This window comes from Rhincodon typus, chromosome 2 (assembly GCF_021869965.1).
Source record: "Rhincodon typus isolate 14 chromosome 2, sRhiTyp1.1, whole genome shotgun sequence".
NCBI lineage: Eukaryota > Metazoa > Chordata > Chondrichthyes > Orectolobiformes > Rhincodontidae > Rhincodon > Rhincodon typus.
Genome location: NC_063333.1, coordinates 92,413,136 through 92,422,618, shown reverse-complemented (window position 1 = coordinate 92,422,618; position 9,483 = coordinate 92,413,136). Strand labels below are relative to the sequence as shown.

Here is a 9,483-nt window from a genome sequence, read left to right as displayed (position 1 = left end):
AGAGTTGTAGACCATTGTGGAACAAAAATATCTAAACAACTAGATTGAAAACAGCATAGAAGGTGATTTAATGTTTATAAAGATTGCCAAATTCAGGGAACCCAGCTAAGGGCATTTTGAGTGGGTGAATTTTGGTGTCAGCTCACATGCTATTATGAAACGCACAAGGATATTTGAATTTTTTATTGTACTTTGATGTCACTAACTCAATCTCCAAGTCTTTGGCAAACGTAATTGACAATAATAATGTTCAAGTGCCTCCATGGGATTTGATCATGGAGACAATCTGATGGCATCATCTACTGCAAGAACATTTGTAGCAAAATTTTCCCACAGCAAATCCCACTGCCTGCGCCAATTATGGTAAGCCCAAGCTGCTTCAGGAATTGACTGTAGTATCAGTCCCAGTGCTGATCACAGATAGATCAAAGAGGTGACATGATCCAGCAACACGATACCCAATTTCATCTCAGCAGTGGTGTAGTGGTAATGTCACCGGCTTTGTAATCCGGCCCAAAGTATGGAGGACATTGGTTCAAGTTCCATCATGGTAAATCGTGAAATTTTAATTCATAATTTCATCTTCTTTCTCAATCAACAGCAAAACCACCAAGAAATAGCAGCCCAAAGATATCTCAGGGCTAGATTTTATAAAGTACCACATGTCATTGATGCCAAATCATTCAGGCTTCAAATGGTCATCAGACAGGAATTCATTATCTGGGCATTAGGTCATCCAGGCGTTAGGTGTTCATTCAAGCCCTTGGCAGCCGTCAGGGCATCAAGTAGTCATTCAGTAGTCTGGGATAGTGTTCTGACCTTCATGTGACCACCCAGGTATCAGACGGCCATCCAAGCATCTTATTCCTGCTCATTTTAACCACCAAATTGCTGTTTCTTACCTGTGCATTGTGACTTCCTTAGCAAAGCTCATCAAATACATTATGCGATACATACGTTGTTGTCCTACTGTTTGGAAATGTTACCCAGATTGGTAGAAATTGTCGGGACTTGTTTTACCAACCATGGTAGGACTGTCAGGTTGCTCTTTCAGGCCTGTAGTAACAAGAAAAGATCAAATGTGAGAATGCAGACTCCATATATTGTGAACCTTCACTGCAAGATATGATCGAAGTTATCATTCAACTTCACAACAGAAATTGTTGGAAAAGCACAGCAGGTCTGGCAACCTCACTTCTAGAACCGACATCAATATCACGGACAGTGTCAGCACACCAATTGACACACAAGGACCCTCCGTGCAGCTACATCCACACACAGCCACACAGCTTAGAGGAAATGGTGATCTCCTCTCCCTACCTGGCACCCAGCAACTGTGAAGCCTGGAAGCCTTTTGATGCAGGTCCATTAGCCTCTGAAAAGAGAATGTGATGTATGTTAGATCCTTTATCCTCAGGTGGAGCCACTCTCATATCTTATAAATAGTTCTGACCTGTTCAAGATTAAAGAAATTACCAATGAGGTTTACAAAGTTACTGTCAATCTCCATTTATTTATGCTTGGAAAGAAAAAGTTGTTAATGATTTCACACTAAAGTGATTGAAAAATTTATCTTTTGATTTATGACATGATGGAGTTTGAATGTCCGTGAGGGTACAAAACAGATTTAGAAAGATGACACAAAAACTGAGAGATTTTACTTACTTGGAAAGCCTCTCAGTGTGACGGCCCCTTATCCTGGCATGGTGTCCTCAGCCTGGCGTGGTGGTCTGAAACGATCTCCCAGCCTCATGAACGTCAATGTGAAACCCAGCGCAGTCTAGAGCCAGGCCCCGGTGCGGCCTTGAGGCTGGGTGCCAGTGTGATCTGGGTTGGAATACTGTTCTTCTGAACTTTTATTTCTGCAACACTGGACATTCTATTTCTCTATTTTCTAAGATCTTCTAACTAAAGAAGCTGTACCTAAGTACCTTTGTGCCTAAGTGGTACTGCAAGTGGCAATGTGTAAACTTTTCACTGTTCTCATTGAGCATATGTGACAATGAAGGCTAATTCCAATTCTAATTCTAATCCTAATTCTAAACAGACTTGGACTCATTGCAGAAAAATAGAAGGGTGAGGTATGACCAGATAGAACTATTGAAAATTAGAAAGGGGCTCAATATGGAAGACATAGAAAAAAATAATTCCAAGACTATGGTTCATTGTTACAATATTGCTTTCACCACCCCTCCATGAATTTTGGGAAATTGGCAGAAACCAATTTGACAATAGTTTGAGCTGATTATACTGTGTGCTAGGCTATAATTTTCACTAATATGCGGTGATTACACTGCCACAGTAAATTGGAAAGGGTTATGTGATTGCTGCCTTTAACATAAACGCATACTTTTCTGTCATCTGACACAAAAAAATTATATTCCTGTATTTTGGTGAGAATTAATCCGTAAGAAGAAATATTGGGAAGTTTAAGTGTCTAATGGCAGTGAATTGTTGTCAAATTTAAACCATAGTTTAAGTCAAAGTCTAGGTTAAACTGTTCGGCCTCAAAGATTTAAGGTGAATTGTCACTTTATGCTCTGGCCACAAACAGGTAGTGAGGAAATGAATGGTTGCTCAGGTTAATCAGTGGGAAACTCTGGGGAAAGGAAAGAGGGTGAAACAATGAAGGAGGGTGATGACTCGTAATTGCTTTATCACTTTGTTATTTTCTCCTACTCCAGCTCTTTCCCTCCCCCTTAAACATCCTTTTATTAAAGAAGCAAATAAGTATCTTGTAAATGTTTACATGTAAGTACTAGTTATTTTCTTGTTTTATCTAATCTGTTTGACTGCAGTTTTAATAGTCCAAAAGCAGTGTGAAATTAACATTTCCAAACATTTGCTAATAGCAAAACAAGGGAACGACACTGACTATTGTTTTGCTAATGCTTAAAGAGGATGTGCTAAAGACACATATCACAGTGAGATGTTCAGTGTAGGCCTTCTAACCACTGAGTATTCAGCATAACATGAAAATCTAAATTGTAGCAATTATTCAAAAAGAAACTGATTAACTCATTACTCTCAGCTCAGGAATCTGATGTCAATCAGGCACTTCCTCCTGATTGTGAAACCACTCAGTTTACCCTGGTCTCTTCATTTACTGACTAGAGCAACAGTGTCATCTATTGCAGCCTCACTGCTGCACAAGTGCTGCGTGAATCTCCTGCTGCCTTTGCAGTGGTGCAAACTTGCCTTGAGAGATTTTGCAGAGCTATTTGCTGGGCGTGGTGTGGCTGGCAGCAAATATAAAACTGGCACCAAGCTGTAACATCCATGTTGCAAGTATCAGCAGTAAATGTCTCATTCCTTAGAATTAACTGGTATTACAGAGCCGTTTCTAATGGAACATGTTCTCCTAACATAAACAGATACCACCTGGCAAACAAAGTGCTGCAGGTGTGGTCATACATCATTGACTTCAGTGTGACCAATACAAATTCACCCATAATTTAGGTTGCAAACTGCAGACCACCGAATAGGCTGTAGAATAACTTTATTTAGTGTTTAAAGGTAAAGCTATAACATGTTTATAAATCTCAAGCATCGTGGGTCCACTGACAGAACATGGACTGCAGTGGTTCAAGAAGATATGTCATCATCACCTTCCCTGGGGCAATTAGGGATGGGCAAGAAATGATCCCGATGAGTGAATAAAAAAAGGTAACATTCACAACTCGCATGAGCCAAACAGTGACTATTGCCAACAAGAAAGAATTTAACCATCATGTCTTTATATCCAGTGGTATCATCATTACTGAAATTCCTCCACTATCAACATAGAATCATATCAATCAGAAACTGAACTGGACTTAGCCATGTCAGTACTGCGGCTGCAGGTCAAAGGCTAGGAATTCTTGAATGAGACACTTACCTCCTGTCTCCCCACTGCCTAAGGAACAAGTCAGAAGTATGATGAAATATCCTTCATCAGCCTGATGGGTGCAGCTCCAACAACATTCGAGTAGCTTGACACCATCCAGGACTAAGCAGTCTGTTTGATTGTCACCCATCCACCACTTTTAATGTTCACTCCTTTCGCCACCAACGCACAACGTTAGCAGTGTGTACCACTGATAAGATGTATGACAATAACTCAGCAAAGCTCCTCAGACATACCTTCCAAACCCATGATCTCTATTATAGATAACAAGGTGTAGAGCTGGATGAACACAGCAGGCCAAGCACCAACCAGCTTTCCTGCTCCTCTGATGCTGCTTGGCCTGCTGTGTTCATCCAGCTTTACACCTTGTTATCTCAGATTCTCCAGCATCTGCAGTTCCTACTATCTCACTACCCATTATCTCTATTGCCTAGAAGGTCAAGGGCACCAGATGCATGGGAACACCAATACCTGCAAGCTTCTGTCTAAGGCTCACACCTTCCTGGAAGTATATCACTGTTCTTTCACTGTCATTGGCTCAAAATCCTGGAACTCCTTTCTGGAAGTCCCCAGACTTCAAAGGCTCCTGCAGTTCAAGAAGGCAGCTTGTTACTACCTTGTCCAGGGCAATCAGGGATGGACAATAAATGCTGGTCTAGGCAGTAGCTCTCACATTCCATGAATAAATAAAAAAAACAATTTTTTAAGTGTTTCAGATATCGAGGGAATGGTTGGCATTTCTATTGGCCAGCAAAAGAATACAATCTACATTAGAAGTGACCTAGATGTTCATACATTTTAATTTTTCCTTAATCTATGTGAAAATTCTGTATTTTGTAAAATACATAGTTACCTTTTCTCATCAAACTAGTTTGATTTTTGGGAACTATCTGACACCAAGTGGTCAGAACTGGGATGTGAATCAGACTGCACCTTCAGCTGTCACATGCTTTGTGTGTGATAGTGTCATAGAACATAGGAGCAGGATCAATCAATTTAACTTTTTGAGCCTGTTCCACTATTCAAGGTGATCATGGCTATCTGTGACCTATCTCCATATGCCCACGTTTGCTCCATATTTCTAGATACCTTTGATTTACAAAAATCTTAGATTTGAAATTTATAATTGACCTAGGATCAACTGCTGTTGCATAAAAGGTTCCAAATTCTACAAAGATTCCTCAACCAGTAAAAATAGCTTCTCTTTATCAGCACTATCAGTTTCCATGAAAACTTCAATCAAGACACCCCGTATTCCGAATGTCTTTTGACACATCACACCTACTCACGATGCAGTGCTTTAAATTCCCACGTGCACATTTCAAAGGGTTTGCTTATAAAATTAAAGAGGCTGTGAAGACGGGCAGGGAGGCAACTGTGGAGAGGGGCTGGGAGGGATGAGGGTGGAGGGGAATAAGTGAGTGAGTGAGGGGAGTAAGGGGAGGGTGAGGCCACTCTCCTCATCAAAATCCCTCCTCCCACATCAATGCATGCCCCCATTCTCTCCTCAGCACTGCCCATATGACCACTGCTCTGTGCCCTTCCCCACTTTCCCCTCCAATCCTTACTCCCCGTACCCCCCCCTCCCCATTCCCCCCTACCCCCCCCATTCCTCCCTACGTCTCTCTCACCTCACCCGCATTCCCCTCCTCCCCCATCCTCACTCCTCTCTCTCAACCCCATCGTCACTCTCCCTTCTCCGTCCTCATTTATCGTCTCCCTACTGTCCTCATCGCACACCCTCATCCTCACTTCCTCCTCCCTGTCCCTCTCCTCGACTTATCCCCCTCCCCAACGTCCTCACTATCCCATCCCCCAAGTCCTCACTTCCCCCTCCCCCGGCTTCACTCCATCTCCCCCATCCTTAGTCCCCCCTCCCTGCCTCACTTTCCTCTCACCTCCCACATTCTCACTCCCCACTCCCTCCCCGCCCCCTCATCTGGGGATGTGTGAGTTTATTGTGCAAGGTTGTGTAAAACAGAGATGTGAGTTCTTGATCCCGCACTGAGTTTCAGAGCTCTTTCTTAAAAATGACAATTCTGCTCCCGTAGGTTTCATATATTCATTGTGGGTTGACTGGCTTTGTCAGATGAACACAGCAGCCATTGTAAATAAATAATGTCTTTTTTAAAACCATTTTTTGGTCCATGAAAGTCTCAGTATTAAAGCCAAATAATGAAAGTTGAATTTTGAAGGACCACTTTCACTATGATTGCAACAATATCCTGAAAGATGTGAACTGGACCTCTAGAAAATCCTGACACAATGACCCTGTAGTAGTTGCCTAGGATCTTGATATTTCCAACTGGCAATTACATGTTATCTGGAACCCTCTAAAAACAACCCATCTCAAGAGATAAAAGCGGATTTTTCACAGGCCCCCAGTTTATTTGCCATAATAGTTTCCCACTCTACCTTCCACCCTGCTCCCTCAGTCACCCGCCACCCTGCCCATTTTCCCACCTGGCACCCTATCTCCTGATCCACCCTGCAGTCTACCCCTCGGCCAACATTTACCCTACACCCTCACCCTTTTGGCATATTACATCATTACCCACCTGACACCCTAACCCCTCTCCTGCTGTCAAAGTGGGTTTGGGAACTTTAAACATTTTATTCACTGGAATACTGCAGCCTGTGTCTGTAAAAAAAGATGGGGGTGGGTTGGGGTGGTGGAGGATGTCGCTTGGCTTCATTGCTGATCCTGCACTGAGTGAACTTCTAGCTGGTGTCTCATGATCAAAACATCCAGATCAGGCTAATCTTGGAAGTCTAGCTCTATAAATTATTGACAGGAAACTGGAAAATCTTTAACAGGATTACTGTTGATTGGATCAGTTTAGATGATAATCAGAAGATCTGGGCCTTATCTCTAGACCTCTTTAGACAGCCATTGTTTCTAGATGTTAAAAATTTAGAAAGTACTTTGATCAATCTCTTTGAGGAAACTATTTTCTCCTATCTTCTACTTCTATCAGAATAGGGGGCTTACTTTTTGCTGTTTCCACTTTTCATATTCACTGTGCATTTGTAAGATTTTTCTATTGCACAGTTATCACTGAGACCAATACTACCACTGAGATTTTCATTACAAACTCACCCTTTTGCTCCCTTCGCCTAGTCTTTCCCAATCTGCTCTCAGTGTCTGAGTGTGGATGATAGTTTGTTCCCCCAACTGCTTCATTTCACCCATTATAAATAAAATAATATTTTCAAATGTCAAGCCTTGCTCCTTTGTTGTGACCATTGGAAAAAAGACCTAGAGCTTCCTGTTGCTTTTTTTTATTCATTTGTGGATGTGGGTGTCGCTGGCCGGCCAGCATTTCTTGCCCATCCCTAGTTGCCCTTGAGAAGGTGGTGGTGTGCATGTGACAAAGTTGAAAGAGACAAACTTGGGCAATCTCTTCCTTACAATGAGTATGCAAACCACCCTCTGCGTAAAAAAGTTGCCTCTCATGTCATTTTTAAATCTCTCTCCCCTCACCTTAAGAATATGCCCCCTACTCTTGAAATCTTCCATCCTAGGGAAAAGACATCTACCATTAACCCTATCTATATCCCTCATGATTTTATAAATCTCCATAAGGTCACCTCTCAACCTCTTACGTTCCACTGAAAAAAGTCCCAGCCTATCCAGCCTTTCATTATAACTCAAACCTTCCATACCCAGCAACATCCTGTAAGTGGGTGACCAGAACCGGACACAGTACTCCAGAAGAGGCCTCATCAATGTCTTGTACAACCCCAACATGACATCCCAACTCCTCTATTCAAAGGACTGAGCAATGAAGGAAAGCGTGCTAAATGCCTTTTTAACCAACCTGTCTATATGTGATGCAAACTTCAAAGAATTACGTATCTGTACCCTTGGATCCCTCTGTTCTACAACAATAACCAAGACCCTACCATTAATTTTATAAGTCCTGCCTCTGTTTGCTATACCAAAATGCAATACCTTGCATTTATCCAGATTGAACTCCATCTGCCATTTTTCAGCCCATTGACCTATTTGATCAAGATCCCTTTGTAATCTTAGAAAACCTTCTTCACTGTCTACAATGACATCAATTTTGATGTCATTTACAAACTTACTAACCACTTATATAAAATGACAAACAAAAGAGGACCCAGAACCGATCCCTGTGGAACACCGCTGGTGACAGGCCTCCAGTCTGAAAAGCAACCCTCCACCATTACTCTCTGTCTCCTGCCATTAAGCTAATTATGCATCCACCGGCATGGTGGCCCAGTGGTTAGCATTGCTATCTCACAGTGCTAGGGACCCAGGTTTGATTCCAGCCTCAGGCGACTGTCTGTGTGGAGTGTGCATGTTCTCGCCGTGTCTGTGTGAGTTCCCACCAGATGCTCTGGTTTCCTCCCGCAGTAGAAAGATGTGCAGGTTAGGTGGATTGGCCATGCTAAATTATCCATAGTGTTCAGGGATGTGAAGGTTAAGTGCATTAGCCATGGGAAATACAGAGATAGGGTAGGGGAATGGGTCTGGGTGGGATGCTGTTTGGAGGGTTGGTGTGGACTTGTTGGGCCAAATGGCCTGTTTCCACACTGTGGGGATTCTACAACATTCCATTCAATCACATAACAATTGGCAAACTTGCCCTGAATCCCATGTGACCTAATTTACTAATTAGTCTTCCATGCGGAACTTTGTCAAAGGCTTTGCTGAAGTCCAAGTAAACAATGTCTATTGTTCTGCCCTGATCAATCTTTTGTTGACTTCTTCAAAAAACTCAATAAGTTTGTCAGACACGATTTTCCTCGCACCAAACCATGCTGACTATTCCTAATCAATTTTTGCCTCTCTAATTGTCTATAAATCCCATTTTTCAGAATCACCTCCAACAATTTACTGTCAACCGTAGTCAGACTCACAAGTTTGTCGTTCCCCGGTTTCTCCTTAAAACCCTTCTTAAACAAAGATACAACATTAGCCACCCTCCAGTCATCAGGCACCTCACCTGTCGTTATAGACGATGCAAATATTTCTGCAAGGTATCTTGCAATCTGGGATGCATTAGATCAGTGATTTATCCACCTTTATATTCTCTCGACCTCCAGAGCTTCCTCTTCTGTAATGGGAACTGTTTTTAAAACATCAATATTTATTTCCCTGAGTTCTGTAGCCTCCATTTCTTTTTCCATAGTAAAAACTGACATGAAATATTCAATTAGTATCTCTCCCATCTCCTGGAGTTCAACACAAAGGTGACTTCCTTGATCTTCAAGAGGTCCTACCCATGGAATGAACTTCCCAAGGAATATGTGGGTACAGTCACAACATTTAACAGACTCTTAGATGAGTACTTGAATAGGAAAGGTTTAGAGGGATATCGGCCAGGAGAAGGCAGGTGGGGCGAGGTTAGTTTGGGATTATGTTCAGCACACAGTAGTTGGACTGAAGGGTCAGTTCCATGTTTTATGATTCTATGACTATGAGTGAATCAAATCTTTTCAAGAATGGTAGCTGCATCTGACAAAGAGATGGCAAAGCTACAGCAGAGGGCAGCTGTGCAGGGAGTGAGAATTAAGAACACCTTGCTTAATAACATACGAGATGTCCTTTGTAAATTTGGTGGCTG

At 42.2% G+C, this 9,483-nt stretch overlaps 1 long non-coding RNA gene across 1 annotated transcript; it reads right to left on the bottom strand.

Annotated features, from left to right (window-relative positions):
- Positions 1–206: 206 nt before the first annotated feature.
- On the bottom strand, positions 207–1,981 carry LOC125485365. Its single transcript, XR_007264117.1, has 3 exons — positions 1,666–1,981; positions 1,321–1,375; positions 207–1,056 (listed from the first exon to the last, which is right to left on the bottom strand). It is a non-coding gene; the product is annotated as an uncharacterized LOC125485365 (long non-coding RNA).
- Between the last annotated feature and the right edge of the window lie 7,502 nt (positions 1,982–9,483).